The sequence below is a fragment of the Sander vitreus genome, chromosome 15, assembly GCF_031162955.1.
Source record: "Sander vitreus isolate 19-12246 chromosome 15, sanVit1, whole genome shotgun sequence".
Taxonomy (NCBI): Eukaryota; Metazoa; Chordata; class Actinopteri; order Perciformes; family Percidae; genus Sander; species Sander vitreus.
Window position 1 is genome coordinate 194,405 of NC_135869.1, and position 18,128 is coordinate 212,532.

Sequence of the window (18,128 nt, forward strand, 5' to 3'; positions counted from 1 at the left end):
ATCAGAACGCAAATTTAAACATCCGCAACACATATGCTCGAATGCCATCAATGATGATTTATTTATTGTAATGAAAATACAGTACAAGAAAAAAGTGGGCTACAATAATGTGGTTGCCACGGGGCAAACAGGGGTGATGATTAGGTTGCCACTTGTCACAATTTGGTTGCCAAGGGCAACCGTTAATGTTGAGCCCGTATTTATATATACAGTATGTATGTACATATATATGTACATATATACCACATCATTAATTAATTATGGTAGGCCTACATTAGCTGATATACTTTAAAATCAACCTGAGAGCCTCAGAGCAGCACCAGTTTCGTGTTGATTGCATTTACTGTGGCAGAGATATTGCAATTTAAATGCATTGAGTTATTGGCCAAAACAAATAAACGTTGCTTATAGCGCCCCCTAAAGGCCGATCTTCGCCAAATTTGGTACAGAGCATCGTAGTTAGATGTTGAACAAGGATCTCAAGTTCTTTGTGGATAACATTTAATTTGGCCGAGATATGAAATGATATGTGTGTGGTAGCTAACTAGGAAAATTTGCTTGGTCGTCAAATGCGCATACTTTATACACGTGTATAATTTTTGGTAGGTGTGGTCCATGACCCATTGTCTATCTACCCTATAAATTTGAAGTTGTTCACGTTAGTGTAAGTAGTACATTTAGACGTGGGTCCCATAGGCCACGCCCACTTTGACCCCTCAGTACCCCACTCGAGGGTTGGCCTCAGGAGTGGGCCTAGATAGTACCCATCAAATTTTGTAAATATCGGATGAGCCGTTCATGAGATATAATCTTTTTGTTGTAGCGCCCCCTAGTGACCAAGTTTCGTAAAACGCATGGGGGACCTCCAGAGGGTCATGGCAAACAAGAACCTAAAGTTTGGCGTTAAAAGCATTTATTTTGGCCGAGATATGGCAAATTGGTGTTTTCATAGTTAGCTACAGAAATTTGTTTGTGCGTAATATGCGCAATTGCTAGCTGCTGTTTCTAAAAGTTGGAGGAGCTGCTGGACAAGATGCACCTGTCATGGGCAGATGCGTGAGGTCAGAGGCTAGCGGATCAGGGTCTTGCTCTGTTTTGCGTTTTCTCGCAGTTTGTTTCCTTGCTGTTACGTAAAAAATTGCAGCGGTATCCCACCACGTTGTTATAGTAATGTTACATCACTCTGACAGTCAATACTCGCGGTGACCTCACCGTTCATTGTAACATTTTCAGTTTTTCTTTTTCTTTCAACTACTCTTTATTCTTTCAACCGCCCAAATTTGTTAATTTTCATCGTCCCTGACCATTTTTAAGCTCCTTAAGCTTGAGCCATAGTCTCACGTCAACAAGCCACTTTGAAATAGCATTAGGTCCAGCCCACAGAGCAGGACAGGAGCTCTAACTGACTAAACTACACATAAATCACATCAACACAGCTCCTGTGTTGGCCAATGAGAACTTCTGCTCTGATACATTTGTGTTTCAGTTTTCTTTCAGTTTGACAAAACTTTCTGATTTTAGCAGGAAGCCACGATGACGGCAGAGGACCTTATCAACACTTTGGAGGATTTAAAAGAAGATGCATTTAATTATTTCAAATGGCATCTGAAGCAGCCAGACATCATGGAAGGTTACAAAGGCATCAAAGTGTCCAAGCTGGAGAATGCAGGACACGGTGGATGTGATGGTGAATACCTATCAACTTCAAGGAGCTCTGAAGGTGAACAAAAAGGTTTTAGGGAAGACTGACAGGAATGATCTGGGGCAGAGGCTGCCAGACACCAGCTCAGGACCAGAAGGTCAGTCACCCTTTTTAATTTGTATTTTCAGGAAGAAAGAGTGGGTGGACATGAGAAACACAATACTTGTAAGGGAACAGATTATTTGTGACCTGCTGATACAACTTGTGCACTCGGCAGCAACACATTCTCCAGCTGTAAATGACACCATGAACGATGCATCATTTAAGATTGTAAACTGATAAAAGCTATTTTTTAGATAGAAAAACCATTAACATTTATTTCACCGTAGTCTCTATTTGTTGTAACATTACTGTAGTGGAATTTCAAGCTCATGCTCTGTAAGTTGAGATAGTGGTACCCAGGTCTCATTCAGGTCAGTGGCCAATATAACCTCATAACCTTTCCAGGTGGACAAGTACTTCAACTCTGTGTATTTAAAGGCTCTGACACATCAACCCGACGGCTGACCGTTGGCAGAAAAAGGCAGTCGGACTGATCATTCGGCTCCCGTCAGTCTCCAAAAGTAAAAAATTGACAAAATATATACATTTTTTCAAAAAAAGTCCAGACGCATTTGCCCTCATGACATTCACTTATGCCAATAATCTAAATAATAATGTTATATTTATTGAAATCACACACACAGCAATGTTCTAAAACAGTTCTCCTATATATTTGGAGTCATGCAGTGCAAAAATAAATATAATGAACATTATAAGTCATGTAAAAGCACAAACTATTTACATTTCTTCAAAAAAGGCCAAATCTCAAAACATTCTTCTCTGTAGAACGGTAATAGACTGGAGTGATCTATCTTTCCACTCTATAGCCTTTGTTCTCGCTCGGATTCGCTGGAGTGATCTATCTTTTCCACTCCATATAGTCTTTGTGTGACGGACCTGCCTTCCCATTGGTTGATAGACGTCAACACAATCTCGCAAAGCATTATGGGAGATTTATGGTAGATGATAGCACTGAAAGCTAGCAGCAGAAATGACCGAAAACGTGATAAATTATGGACATCAAGTGGATAAGTCTAGGATGTAAGAGTTTGGATTTATTGCTGAACAATTCCGAAAAGAGGCACAACTTCCAGGCTGGCTAGAAAACCTTCTGTAAAGGCTACAAAGACACCAAAGACACCCCAGTGATGGTTAACTCCTTAGCTTTTAGCAGGTAAAATCGGTAAGTGGCTACATTAAACCGTTATCAAATTATCTAAATATTAATCAGAGGTGCCGTTTCTCATCGTGGACGATGCCTTAGGGTTCTTAGGGTGTATTGTCGCCCAAAAAAAAGAAAAACGGAAATGACGAACGCGACACATGGGTCTGGCTTCTCACAAATTTCATAATGGCCGCTCGTTCGGAATACGATCTCGTATTTTATGAAAATAGTTCACCGAAACGTGTTTCTAAAAACATTTTAAGCGAGAAATAGGCCGTGCAGTTGCTGAATCTGTCTGTTTTTTTGATCTACAAAGGTCAGTTTGAAAGATTTCGCCAGGCTCGTCCCGCTCGTCATTTCCGGTAAGTGTTGTAACATAAGGCCCCTCAGACTGATGACGGCACGGAACACACCGAACAGACTTGAGTCACCGCCCTCGCCAGACTGTCCCACGGCCGATTATCGGGTTGGTGTGTCAGGGCCTTTACAGTAACAGCTGTATGATAAGACAGCACACAGTCAACACATAAAACATTCTGACTGTCTGTTTTAGGCGCCCGTAATATCTTTCAAGTCTTTATAAGGTTCAGCTAAACCTAATGCCTCCGGCATGAGTTTAAATAAACCTTCAGGAAGACAGGAACTTCAGAATGTTGGGATGACACCTACACTGTACTGTGTAATCCTAAATTCTCCTCAGTTGAGAATTCATTAAATGCTTCTGTGTAAGTAATCAAAGTCTCCCCAAACCTCCTTCACGAATGGGAAAGGAGTTGTGCTGCTCCTGAATTTGACATGTGTATATTTTTATACGTATAAATGTGTATAAAATAAAATGTGTACAAACCAGGGGTTAAAATGGGTCGGAATGAGCCGGAGCGACATTCCAGCCCCTTGGATTATTGCCAGTTTCATACATCGCTGTTTCCCGTTCATTTAAAATAACGCCAAATATCCATTCTAGCGCACCACTGTGAGTCCATGAACAAGGCAAGTGTCTGTGGTGAGTTCACACTGTAATAAAAGCAGGACAGTCGCGTACTATCTGTCACTTAAACAGGTGACGATCATGTTGCTGGTAGCTTACCGGCTCATTGTTGACATGTTAACAATTGCAATGTGTGTTCATTGACATATGTGTATGATTATGTGTGTATATATATATATATATATATATAAACTTAGCACAAAAAGTCAGAACATTTGTGTTTGGTAGATTATTTCTTTGTGGTAACACAGAGGTTTTGTGGCCTCTAACCTAAAAAGACTTGACCCTCCCCTCATCAGTAATAATTTTCCTATGACCCTTCCCTTGCGTGCAAGGTTGCACTTTACAAAGAAGTACAGATGCCATTTGATTTTTACAGCCATAATGTACAGGAGTTAACCTCTGCATTCTCATCTTACACATCCCACTCCTCTGTTATGGTGTGGGGACCATTTCAGATATACTCACTAACATAGTTGTGGAAACACAATAAGCATGGAAACTAAATGCACACTAATGCATTACTGCATTATTTCAAATACTAAGTTACTCCAGTAAACTAGTATTCACATGAAATAAAACAATAAAACGTTGAGCCCATTCAGCAAAGGACACTGGGAAATAACAATTCAACACTGGTTGCATGGACTCGTCACTAGGTTTCCTCAGTCATTGTATATTTTAGCACATAGGTAAAGGTGCCGAAGCTGAACATTATATTCCAAAACACATATGTTTATTTTTAAAACAGATTTTAAATTACATTGTAACAATGTAACAATTCTCCCTGATGAAATGCAATCGCAGCAGAGCTGTTTTGGAACGCAATAGACAGACACTTAAATTCAACTAAAATGTAACAGTGAACAATCAGTGTTCGACCTCCAGTCTGTTGAGATGCCTCTCCAAACGTAATCCAATGACACGAAAAAAAAGTAATCCACAGCGATCAGTAGATCCACAAACAGAGTCACAGTGTATCCAGCAAGGCCTATACGAGCGTCACATTCACCTGCCAGCTCCAAACAGGTGAACGAGGCCTCTCCACTTCGCCGTTTTAAACAAAGTGGAATAAATGTATACAAGTCCAAATCTACACAAAACCCGCAATCAATTAGTAAGCTGACATCACATTTATATACATGGCATTTAGGAAACCTTTACTGCAAGGTTGGCACGGCAAGATGTCCAGACTAGTGCAACAGTAACTTTCGTTTTTTGCGTCCTGTTGATGAGCGTTGTCATCTTGGAGGATAGAGTTCGGTCCCAGACTGTGGAGATATGGCATTGCCACTGGTTGCAGAATCTCATCTCTATGTCTCTCTGCATTGAGATTGGCTGACAAGGCTTGTTTTTCCAATGAGGGAGATGTCGCCCCACACCATCACACTGCCTCCACCAAAAGGTGCAGCAATCAGCATAGCGTTCTCCATGTCCTCTCCACGCTTTGACTCTATGAACCAACGGCCGTAGGCAGAATCATCCAATCCAACACCAAACGAGTCAATGGCAGAATAAGCTGTATTTATAAGATAAATGTGATAAATATAAATAAGATATAAATATGTGGTAACAATTTACTTATATTATAAGTTAGAGAAATGTGGTCAAATATATTAGGGTTATTATATTATGTGTGAGTGTATGTAAATATATTTGTGTGAAGTGTATGTATGTATGTATGTATGAATGTATGTAAATGTTTATGTATGTATATGTGTGTGTACCTGTATGTATGAATGTCGATATACATCTGTATATGGATTGTACATTCAAAACACCAAATTGTATATAGTTACATGGGAGTGTTCCACAGTACTAAGGGTCAAGAAGTTAAAGTTAAAAATATAAAAACTAAAAATAATAAAAAAATGTATGATAATAATGAATTACTGAGTTATGGAAAAGGGGTAGGATTAAATAAGTGTATACTTCCTCCTACTCCTTTTCAGACACGTTTATGTTGGCTAATATTTGTTATTGTTTATTGAAGGTTTTGTTTGGTTCATTTTTGATATGTCTGAAATAAATTTCTTCATTCGTTCAAATTGGCAAACTCAAGGCTTCAAAACGGCAGTCCACTAATTAGGTCCTGTTTGCATGTGTGTGGACTCGGCCAGTGTGTGTGTACTGTTTAAAATAAAATAAAAATGTAATTCATCCTCATTGGATTAATAAAATATCTTCTAGTGGAGGGGATCCAACAGGCCCTGAGAGGATTGAATCTGCTTGCTGGTCCACAACAGGGAGTGGACCGTCTCAGGTATGAACATACAACAAGAGCTCAAACTCAGCATTTGCCTCTAATTTCTTGTCCTTCAGCTGAAGAACCTCTTATTTATAGGGTTGGGTATCGTTTGAATTTTTGAGAAAGTGTGATATTTTCACGTCCGTTTCAGAGTGTGTAAAAAAAGCCGTCTATCAGCAGTGATAGTAGAGTGCATGTCCGAGAATAGCGCGGACACGTGCTTCACACCGCAAGCGGGCACGTGCGCCACTCGGCAGAAAAGGGAGAAAGAAAAAAAGAGTCTGCCGCTGTCCGGAGCGACGGAGAGAAAATATTTCAGTCGGAACCGAAATGAGGAGCCGAAATTTGTATTCTAATCCGGTCCGAATACTACCGTTTGCGTAGGAACCGGATCCATAGTGGAACCGGGTTTCGGTACCCAACCCTACTTATTTAGCCGATCTACCGGATGTGAGAGGATGCTGGCATTGTTTTTTCACTGCTTCTCCATCCAAACTCTATCCCTCCCTTCGCTAAACTGGCATTATTGTCTCAACTTTATTGGCCACAATTGTCAACTGTAATCCTGTAACCCTCCGTCTGTAGATGGATTATGCTTGATGGTGTTTTTTGCCTCCAACGCAAAAAAAACGGCTAAGACCATGGATTATACCCACTTGGATGCCAATTTACCTGCCATCACCTTCATCCTATGATGGCTTCTACCCCTGACCAGCATCACCAGCTCCCCCGTTGCTGCCATCTGGACTTCCCCGTGGCAACACCACCGCCACTGGCAGCTCATCCCTGGGTAACTCCACAAACTTTTTGCTCTTCTCAACGGGAAACGCTAGCTGGCTCAGCTAACCATCGCCACTTCACCACAATCCTGGACTTATCCGTCTGTGCTCTAGTAGCCTTAAAGCTAGCTGCAACCGATAGCCACCTCACACCAGCTTGCTGTCTGAAGCTTACAACCTGGACTCCCTCATCAATCCATCTTCTTCTCCAGCACTGCTACTGCGAGGTAGACCCCTGGACAGCCTGCTGCTGTCTGGGTGCAGTTAGGCCTTGTTGCCTGGGACTGCTGCCTCCACTTAGCATCTGCTAGCCGCTATCCAGTCAGTAGGCGGCTAGCTACCAAACGACAGCTTTGGCTACATGACAGTAGCTGAGACTGCTGACCTCTCAGTCCCTGTCTCCTCTGCTCATCATCGACGTTAAGTCCCACAGCATTTAACCATCTCCAAGCTTCGTCCACCGTGCCTTTCGCAGATGTCCTGTCGTGTCAAAACTTTCCCATCAGCTAACGTTTCACCCTCCCTGCTAACTATGTCATTTACATACTCTATCTCACACCTATACAAGCTGAACACCTCTATCCCTCCGTTCTGTATTTTAAACATCAAAAAGTTTGGTCTCCTTCAACCACAACATTCCATCCATCTGGTCCAGCGCTCGCACTGTCGCTTCCCGCCTAGTCATCACCATAAACTGCACAAACACTAGTGAAATCCAACCAGCCTACCCAAAACCAACCACTCCTCAGATTTCGCCCTTTTTATAACACCCACTGCCTCAGCAACAAAGGCTCCATCCTCTGAATTTATCATGGACAATAATCTGGATGTCTTCTGCTTAACCGAAACATGGCAAAAAAACACTTGAGTACTTCACCCTCAACCAAACTACACCAACTGGATTTACATACATAGACAAACCAAGATATGAGGGGCCGGTGGCGGAATTGCAATAATTCTCAAACAGGACATTAAAACCACCATAGTACCCATAAACTGCCTGGCACTCAACCCCTGGTCACTGCAATTATCTACCGCCCCCCCAAACCAAACCCTGCATTCCTCTCTGACCTATCTGAATTTCTATCCCAACTCTGTGCCATATCACCATCCATTCTTCTGTTAGGTGACTTCAACATCCACACATCCTACACTTTTTCAACATCAGCCAACATATTGATTTCCCCACCCACAAAAAAGGACACACACTATGTCAATGTCAATTTATTTATATAGCACATTTAAAAACAACTGGGTTGACCAAAGTGCTTTACAAGGTAAAAACAATTAAACAACAATTGAATACAGAGTACATCACAAAGAAAATGTCACAATATAATAAAACTAACAAGATAATAAACAAACAAGGGTAATAATATCTTTCCTTAACTGGAAGGAAAGGCCAGAGTAAAAAGATGTGTTTTTAACAGTGATTTGTGACACTAGACCTGGTTTGCTCCTTTGTTACCACCATCGACAATATAACCCACACTGACCTCGCCATTTCCGACCACCTGGCCATCACCATTGACATCGACATCCCAACTCCCCCCACCAAGCAAAAACGCACAATAACATTCAGGAACCTCAAATCCATCGACCCAACCTCTTTCTTCCCCATATTAACAACCAGCATTGCAAACTCCATTGACCCACAAAACACTTCCCCTACTGTCCTCGTCAACGCCTACAATGATGCACTCTCATCCTGTCTCTATACCATCACCCCCCTTAAAACCCAATCTGTCTCTTTCACACACTCCACCCCTTGGTACACTAACCAACTCTGCCTCCTCAAAGCCAAATGTCGACAACTGGAATGACTCACGAATAAAACCGTCCACCTGGAAGCCTACAAACTTCACAGACAACAATACAAAGATGCCCTCAACTCTGCCCGCTCCTCCCACTACTCCTCTGTCATCCAATCCGGCTCCAACAGTCCCAAGTCCCTCTTCTCCACTATCAACAAACTCCTGAAACCCATGGACACGATCTCCAACTCCTTCACCACCTCCAAGTGTGATTTGTTCCTCTCCTTCAAAACCAAGATCAACAAAATCCATAATCAACTTGGCCATAGCATTCCCAACAACTACCACCCCCATCTCAAACGCTCCCATTTCTGTCCAAAATCCTGCAACAAGCTGTTGCTACTCAACTTCAAACTCACCTCAACTCCAATAACCTCTATGAGCCATTTCAATCTGGCTTCCGCTCCAAACACAGCACCGAAACTGCCCTCCTCAAAATCACCAACTACATTCTCCTTGCTGACGACTCTGGTCTCCTCACCATCCTCATCCTCCTAGACCTCAGCGCAGCCTTTGACACCATCAAACACTCCATCCTCCTTTCGCGCCACCTCTTCATCCTGTACATGCTCCCCCTTGGACAGATCCTCCGCCAACATGGCCTCCACTTCCACTGCTATTCAGATGACACCCAACTCTACCTTTCCTCAAAGACCATCACAGCCTTCACCCACTCCACCTGCCTCACTGACAATAAATCATGGATGCAAGAAAACTTTATCCAACTCAACTGCAATAAATCAGAGATTCTCATAATTGGTCCAAACTCCCTCACCCGACATGCCCAGACCTTTTCCCTCAACATCAATTGGCTCCAACGTCACCCCCTCCACCTGCATCCGCAACCTTGGAACCATCTTCGATCCCACCCTCTCCTTTGTACCGCATGTCAACCACGTCACCAAAACCGCCTTCTTTCACCTCTGTAACATTGCACGCCTCCGCCCCTCTCTGTCCACTACATCATGCCCTCATCACCTCCAGACTGGACTACTGCAACAGCATTCTTTACGGACTACCAAACAAAATCACCAACAAACTCCAATACATCCAGAACTCAGCTGCCCGCCTTCTCAACTCCACCCACCGCCGAGACCTCCCAGTCAAACACAGGATCAACTTCAAAATACTTCTCCTCACATACAAAGCACTTAATAACCTTGCCCCTCCATACCTCTCCGACCTCCTCACCCGCCACACTCACACCCGTCTCCTCAGGTCCGTCGATGCTAACACACTCAAGACCATCAAGACTAAGCTTCGGACCTGGGGCGACAGAGCCTTCTGAGCTGCTGCACCCACCCTCTGGAACGCCCTCCCCCGACCACATCAAACAGTCAAGCACCCTACCATCCTTCAAACAGGCCCTCAAAACTCACCTCTTCGAACTTGCTTTTTCCTGTTAATGGACTTTCCTAGTTTTTTTTCTTTCTTTTTTACCTCCTTTTCATTGCCCACCTCTCTTGCTTTGCCTCTGCTTGTCCATGCACCTATGTGTTTTCTTTTCCTTTTGTCTGTTATCTAAACTTGTCTATGTACCTTGTCTGTTTTTTTCTATCTTTGTAACCAAAATTGTAAAGCGTCTTTGAGTGTCTGAAAAAACGCTATAAAAAATAAATGTATTATTAGAAGTGCCCGAGTGCCGACAGCGGCGAAGGCACTATTGAAACTGAAGGAATTCTTCTTTTCTGCAAATTAATTGCCTTTTTGAGGGGCTTAACATACTCAAAAACTCACCAAAATTGGCGATCACATCAAGCCTGGTGAAAATGTATGTATTTTAAGGGTTTTGGGAAAAGGGCGCACAAAAATGGCTCGCTAGCGCCCCCTAAAAAACAGCCCCTGCAGTACGTTTGATGTAGAGTCCAACCCTGACAACATCAACAGGCCCATATTGATTCAAACTTATAGCGCCCCCTAGTGGCAAGTTGTTGTAACTTGAGTGTACATTGTCATATCTGCCTGAAATGTCTCACGATTGAAGGGTCTATGCCTAAGGATAACTATAGGCAAAAATTGACTTTTGGTCATAGCGCCCCCCACTGGCAACAGGAAATCCACCTTATATGACAAACATCCGATTTACATGAAACTTAGAAAGTGTGGTCTATATATGATACTGAGCCAGCCCCTATACTTTAACCACGCCCCCTTTTATGGCTTTTGAACCGTTTAAGATAGAGTCTTGTGTGAGGTATCAATTGAACTCAGCAGAGAGTTCCTCTTGATTGGTGATGATTTGACCCGCCGCATATGCTTTAGCCACGCCCCCTTTTACAGCTAAAGAACTGTATGACGTAGAGTCTTGTGTGAGGTATCACTGGACTCAGCAGAGAGTTCCCTTTTCATTGGTGACGATTTGTAGTGTCTGAATGCCGTGCAAATGCATGGCTGCAAGTAACCCCGATGTGCAAGGAGCTGGGAGGGCCCGTCCAACGCTGCTTACAGCTTTAACTTTTATTATTTCTGTTCAGAGGAGAGAGTAGGCCTGAGCTAGGAAACACATACAGAAGTTTTGAATGGAAATATCAAAATCATTCTCATTTTAGTCCTGTTAGCAGAATGGCTCTAGGGATAGTTATGTCCAACACGGTCTCACGGCAATTCGTGAAATGGTCACGCTTTTTTGAATTTATTGATTTGTGTACCGAACATGATTATGTCGTTTTTATTGTGAAATGGTCACCATTGATTCGTGTACTGGACACGATTATGTTGTGTTTTTTTTAGAACGGGGAATGCACATGTCACACATGCAACAACAACAGGACGGTTGTGGTTAGGGAAAGAAGAATGGGGAAAGGAACAGTCAACTATGAAGAAATAATAAGGCACACACTTGACGCGATCCCCTAAGGATGACGAAGGCTGGAATAGGATGGTGAGGGACTTGGGGGCTGGAGTAGGATGGTGAGGGCTGGGAATTGAACGGCGAGGGATTAATAGGCAGGGTAGGATGGTGAGGGAACACAGGATCGGATGGTGAGGGCTCAGGAGCTGGGAGTAATATGGCGAGGGATCAATGGGCAGGGTAGAATGGTGAGGAAGCTTGGGGAGCGCAGGGAAACAGGGGCCGCAGGAACCGAGGAGAAGACACTGAAGTCCAGGGAACAAGCAGAGTCCAAGAGGGGAAGGCTGGAAGCGGGGATAGGAGGCAGGATGAAGCGGAGAGCCGTGAGGAGGGGACCGAGTGGTGAAGCCAGTTGACTGGGGATCAGAGCGAGGTATGGAGACGATGCAGTGTGGCGGAGGAAACGATCCAGCGAAGATAGTGAGTGGAGCCGGGGTTGAAATACTGAGCTTGATTGTAGGTGACAGGCAGATGTGCATGGCGGGAGAGCGGTGATATTGGAATGATGAACAGGTGTGCGTAGTCAACTGGCAGCAGTAGGGGGAAGGGGAAAACACAAGAGACACAGAAAAAGGCAGGGCCACCATGGAAAACACACAAAAAGGAACTAGAAAACTGGAACAAAAACCCCACCCACAACAGTACCCCCCCCCAACAAAACAAAGAAAAAGAACAAAAATCAACCCAGGGCGGGCGAGGAGGTCCAGAGGAAGAATGACACAAAAGGTTACAAAACTAAAATTGTTCGGGAAAACAAATGACGCAATGAGGGCGGAGAGAGTCCAGGGGAGGTAGAGAGTCAACGGGGCGTAAACTGAGGGCCGTAGACTCGGGGAACTGGGGACATGATGGCAGTGGTCACTGGGGAACTGGGGACAGTTGTCACTGGGGAACTGGGGAGAGAGGGCACTGGGGAACTGGGGACAGTGGACACTCGGGAACTGGGGACAGTGGACACTCGGGGACCGGGGACAGTGGACAGAAAGGCTGCAGACAGCAGCCAAGGGGGAACCCGAACAGGCTGTCGAGGACTCCCAGGCAGCCGGTGGCAAAGGCGAAACTCCTCCGGCGGCCGAACAGGACGTCGAGGGCAGAGCCCCTCTGGAGACCGAGCAGGTCGTTGAGGGCACACACCGTCTGGAGGCTGAGCAGGTTGGCGAAGGTAAAGGCCCTCGGGCGGCCAGGCAGGACGTCGAGGACTCTTAAGCGGCCGTCGGCGAAGGCGAAACCCCTCTGGCGGCCGAACAGGATAGCGAGGGCAGTGCCCCTCTGGAGGCCGAACAGGACGGCCAAAGCGGAGCACCTCTGGAGACTGAGCAGGTTGGCTAAGGCGGAACCCCTTTGGAGGCCGAGCAGGTCAGCCAAGGCGGAGCCCCTCTGGAGGCCGAGCAGATCGGCCAAGGCGGAGCCCCTCTGGAGGCCGAGCACCCAGGACACCCAGGACACGAGGGGCAGGAGTGGGTCTGACTGACCGCCGACAGGACACGAGGGGCAGGAATGGGTCTGACAGCTGACAGGACACAAGTGGCAGGAGTGGGTCTGACCACCAACAGGACACGAGGGGCAGGAGCAGGTCTGACCGCCGACAGGACACGAGGGGCAGGAGTAGGTCTGACTGCCGACAGGATACGGGGGGCAGGAATGGGTCTGACCGCCGACAAGACATGAGGGGCAGGAGTCGGTCGGACCAACAACAAAGGCAAAGTCTCTGGGGGGCAGGACAAGGGCATAGTCACTGGAGTGGTCTCAGGGATGCCGGAGACCAGCAAAGTCACTGGGGCTGTCTCAGGGGCGGTCTCAGGGGCGCTGGAGACCGTCAAAGTCTCAGGGGCAGTCTCAGTGGACCCAAATGAAATCAGGTTTAATAAAATGAAGGACAGGAAGGAGGACACGAGGGCTGGGGAAGGATGACGAAGGCTGGAATAGGATGGTGAGGGACTTGAGGGCTGGAGTAGGATGGTGAGGGCTGGGAATAGAACGGCGAGGGATTAATAGGCAGAGTAGAATGGCGAGGAAGCTCGGGGAGCGCAGGGAAACAGGGGCCGCGGGAACCATGGAGGAGACACTGAAGTCCAGGGAACAGGCAGAGTCCAAGAGGGGAAGGCTGGAAGCGGGGATAGGAGACAGGATGAAGCGGAGAGCCGTGAGGAGGGGACTGAGTGGTGAAGCCAGTTGACTGGGGATCAGAGCAAGGTATGGAGACGATGGCAGTGTGGCGGAGGCAACGATCCAGCAAAGATAGTGAGTGGAGCCAGGGTTGAAATACTGAACTTGATTGTAGATGGCAGGAGAGCGGTGATATTGGAATGATCAACAGGTGTGTGTAGTCAGCTGGCAGCAGTAGGGGGAAGGGGAAAACACAAGAGACACAGAAAAAGGCAGGGCCACTGTGGAAAACACACAAAAAGGAACTAGAAAACTGGAACAAAAACCCCAAACACAATAAGTAACCTTTTGAAATTAGCACTTCGCCAGCAAGCAGTACTTTGTGGGCAGTTGTGCTAAAGTTTGCTTGCTAACATAACATAAACTGGCTGGCAGACACCTCGCAAATAACCTCAGACTTATTTAAGCCACACACCTCCTAGCGTTATGGCAGTGAAATGCACTGCGATTCAAAGCAAACCCAATGTAAAACTCCGAAACTGTCACGATGCTGTAGGAGTGACGGCGTAGCTACGGTGTGGAGTTGACGCAGAAGCATAAAACAGCCTTTAGATACCAGTGACCAGTTAACTGAGATGAGTTTCTCTGTCTCTCTGACAAACTGAGGAACTCTGCATCATGTCTAACAGCAGTTATGACTCATGTTGGATAGAAAATCATTCTGACTGTGTTTCTTCCTCCAGGGTGCCGAGGCGTGATATGATGGAATGTAAGTGTATTAGTTTATCTTTAAACACACAGCCAATAGCTTGTATTCATTAGAACATTACTGACTACATGCATCATTATTAAACTTTATACAAATGAACATCAGCACACAAGCACAGAACCAAACCTCCAGATGTGTCTGATGATAAACTGCTGCTGTGTTTTATAATAACCATTGCTAATAAATGATACATTAATAGTTAATTTAACTTAAGTTTAAGTTTACTGTTAACTAACAACAAAATGATAATTAATGTTTACTAATTATTAGTTATGCTATAATTTATATTATTTTAACAGTTAATTGCTGCTCACATCATAATATTTTTATATATTCATAAATTGTATCAATAAACATTATTTAGATGGTTATTATAAAGTTGTATCTGATGATTATAATAACTTAACGGCTAATAGAGTTTTTAAAGCTATAAACTATGTTTTATTTTATAATCAATAAACATTGTTATTGAATGCTTTATAAACCAGTTATTCATTATTAATTCATCAAATATTTCAATAACAGTATAATAATTATTAACTAAAGTTTAACTAATGATGTTATTATAAACTGCTGCTGTATTGTGTCTTGTTCTCTCCATCAGATGTCTGTGAACTGGAGCTGGACACAAAAACAGTAAACAGACAACTCAAACTGTCTGACAACAACAGGAAGGTGACATGTATGGAAGAGTATCAGTCATATCCTGATAATCCAGAGAGGTTTAAATTCTGTCCTCAGATGCTGAATCGGTTTTAATAACAAGGAAATTCTTTCTCTTTTAGCGCATAAACACAGTATGGTGATAAGTATTAGGACTTTGAAGAGATTGTGCCGTAAATTGTGTCTGTTCAGAAGGAGAAACCACACAAACTTGGAAGAGGTGGCCGCATTCCTGCAAACTGAAATCTCCATCAGAATTTGTGGAAGGGTGTCTGCTGAGGGTTTTCTTCTGCATTCGTAGTTGTCAAGGACCTCCAACAGGTCATCAGGTTAACAGAGGAGAAATCTTGTAAGGCTTGCCTGAGGATCTCTCGGTCTTGGCAGCTTACAAAATGAAGAAAGGCTTCTGTCAGATCACTGTGCACTGCTCCAAATAACATCTCCTCAACAAAAGGGGGCGCGAGCTTGATAGGAAGGTAGTGGCAGTCTTGGTATCCTCTCAATAAAATTCTGCCGATGGCTTTCCATGTGTCAGCCTTGAACTCATGTCTGATGAAGGGTACTTTCATTGTTGTCCCGAGTGTGCAACGATCATAGAATTCGTGCCAAAATGCACTGAAGACATCTCTCAGAACCCCTGACCCACTACCAGCTTCCTCAGAATTATCTGGGAGTAATCGTCTCACTGCCAGTGGTCTGGTTAGAGTCTCGGGGTCAGAAAATGCTTCAATCATGTCAATAAAGCAATTTGCATGGTGTATAGTGATCCATTTTGTTTGCGGTGCATGTTCAGGTGTTTCAGGCTGATAAATCAGTGTGTCATCAAGATCAAATTCAGCCTCTGTGTGTGGCCCAAATGTAATTTCAGGGTCTGAGGTATATGTTACATCTTGAAGAACAACTGCATCCTCCTGCAATATCTCTGGTACAATAAAATGGATCTCTGACACCACTGGGTAATCTGTGATGTGATCTGTAGCAAGTGAGTGATCTGTGGCAACGGGATGATGCAGACTGACCTGGTCCTGGTCCTGTGCTGAGTAACTACACTCCTCAGACAGGGATTGGCTGTCAGAAACTTCAATAATTTCTTCCTGGTCCTCAACGCTAGATTCATCATTGTGTTCAGACTCAGTAGTAGATGCATCTTCACCTAATGTTGGTTTTGGCTGAGTGGCAATGTAGAAACGCAGGTTGGGTAGTTTGACAGTTTCATATATTTTTCCAATTGAGACATCATCAGAAAAAGAGTTTTGTTTGAAGTCCCATACATGAAATGTGAAGTCTGATTCATGGCCTTTACTTGAAACACCATTTGGGGAAATTGGGGAGATTTCCCTCTTTCAGGATGTCATTAAATCCACTATTGATGTCCATAACAACCTTTCTGGTTCCCCCTCCTTGTTTTGCTCTAACCTGTTTAGTGTCACTTTTGTCTTGGTGTATCCAACCTATCTCAATAGTCCGTGTAGTTAGCCTTCGTCCAGATAGGTAGGTTTAGAGGTTTGAGGCTCCTCCTGGCTTTCTTTGGTTTCCTTTCTTAGTTTCATTTTCTCCCTGAGCTTTTCAAGAAGACCCAGGTTTCACTTTGAGGCAGGCTTTTGATGTCTGCAAAAATTGAAAAGTGCAATTCTGTCTCCATATGAGGGAATGTATTTGGCCAAAGCTGAATCATCCATAAGCAGGATGACATCTATGTCAATCTGTGAAGCAAATGAAAACCATGAAAGGGGAAAGAATCATCAGTTTAATAGCTACAGCTTTTTTATGGTATTCCATTTCAGGGTTCTATAATTGACATATAATTACTATGTGGTTTAATTTAGTCATTCTTTCTGTATGTGCAATAATTAAGTGAGGTCTACAACCCATTCACATCACTTGATATGTTATTCAGGTGCTCTTCCTGAACTTTTTGCATGTGAATCTATCTGTAAGGAATCAGCTGTGACTATGCTTGATGAACCCACTAGGCATACTGAAGCATCATAAGAATCATGGTTAGCAAAATGCATATCAATAAAGTGTCAATGTCAACCTTGAATTCACACAAGAACCAATTGTACAGTCCCTAAAGTGCAAACCTTGCCCATCAAACACAGACAGATTGAAGAAAATGCTTATACAGTCAAACTGAAATAGACTAAGTACAAAACATATTCATAAATCACAAGGGAATCAGCAATCCTGTTAAATTAACTTTGTATTCTCAGAGAATAAATTAATTAATTTGTTAACCTTACCCAGGGGATACCTGGCTAGCCTGTCAACTGGACTTCTGCATCTCAGCTGCCATATACGCATCTTTTGCTCCTCCATTAGTGTGAGGGCTTCCTCTGGGACCCCCCCGATCTCGTAGGAAATCTGTCACAGTGATTGACATTTTTGCCAGGAACATGGAACCCGTGTTCTGGCGAATTATGGTCCTTTAACATTGACATAAAAGAGTCACATGAGGTTCACATGAGCTATTCGTTTATAGTTGAATTGTAATGACAATCAACTTAGTGATCTGTTTCTATCTTTCTTTGATAGCATCTAACAGTTTTTAGGATAGTGGGCTGTTGATGACTTCAATTCTGCTAGGCTGGTAACGTCAAGGTTAAGCATAAATAAATAGGCTTTACCTTATTGATATGATATAGCTTTCGGTTAAGAATACAGTTGCACCGCTTCAGAAACTCACCTTTACACTCCAACAATGAACCCATATCTACGATGTTGCCTACATGCAGCTGGCATGGCGGACAGTCGCTCTAATGTGATTAAGTGATAAAAGAGTTGAATTTATTCTCGTCATTTCAACTTTAATCTCGACATTTCGACTTTATTCTCGAAATGCTAAATAAATAAAAAAATCTTCCTCCTTATTCTTTTTCTTTGATGTGGCCCTAATGCTCTGTCATATATTCTGTATATAATCCAATGAATCTTATTTCCATAAACAGAATATGTGATTTGTATAAAAACATCTGTAGTTTCACCTGTATCCTTCTGCTAA

General features: G+C 43.7%; 1 long non-coding RNA gene across 1 annotated transcript; it reads left to right on the top strand.

The window, feature by feature from the left end:
- The first annotated feature begins 1,537 nt into the window (after window positions 1-1,537).
- LOC144529766 (uncharacterized) lies at window positions 1,538-18,128 on the top strand. The gene is made up of 3 exons (XR_013503049.1): window positions 1,538-1,799; window positions 14,439-14,464; window positions 15,069-18,128. It is a non-coding gene; the product is annotated as an uncharacterized LOC144529766 (long non-coding RNA).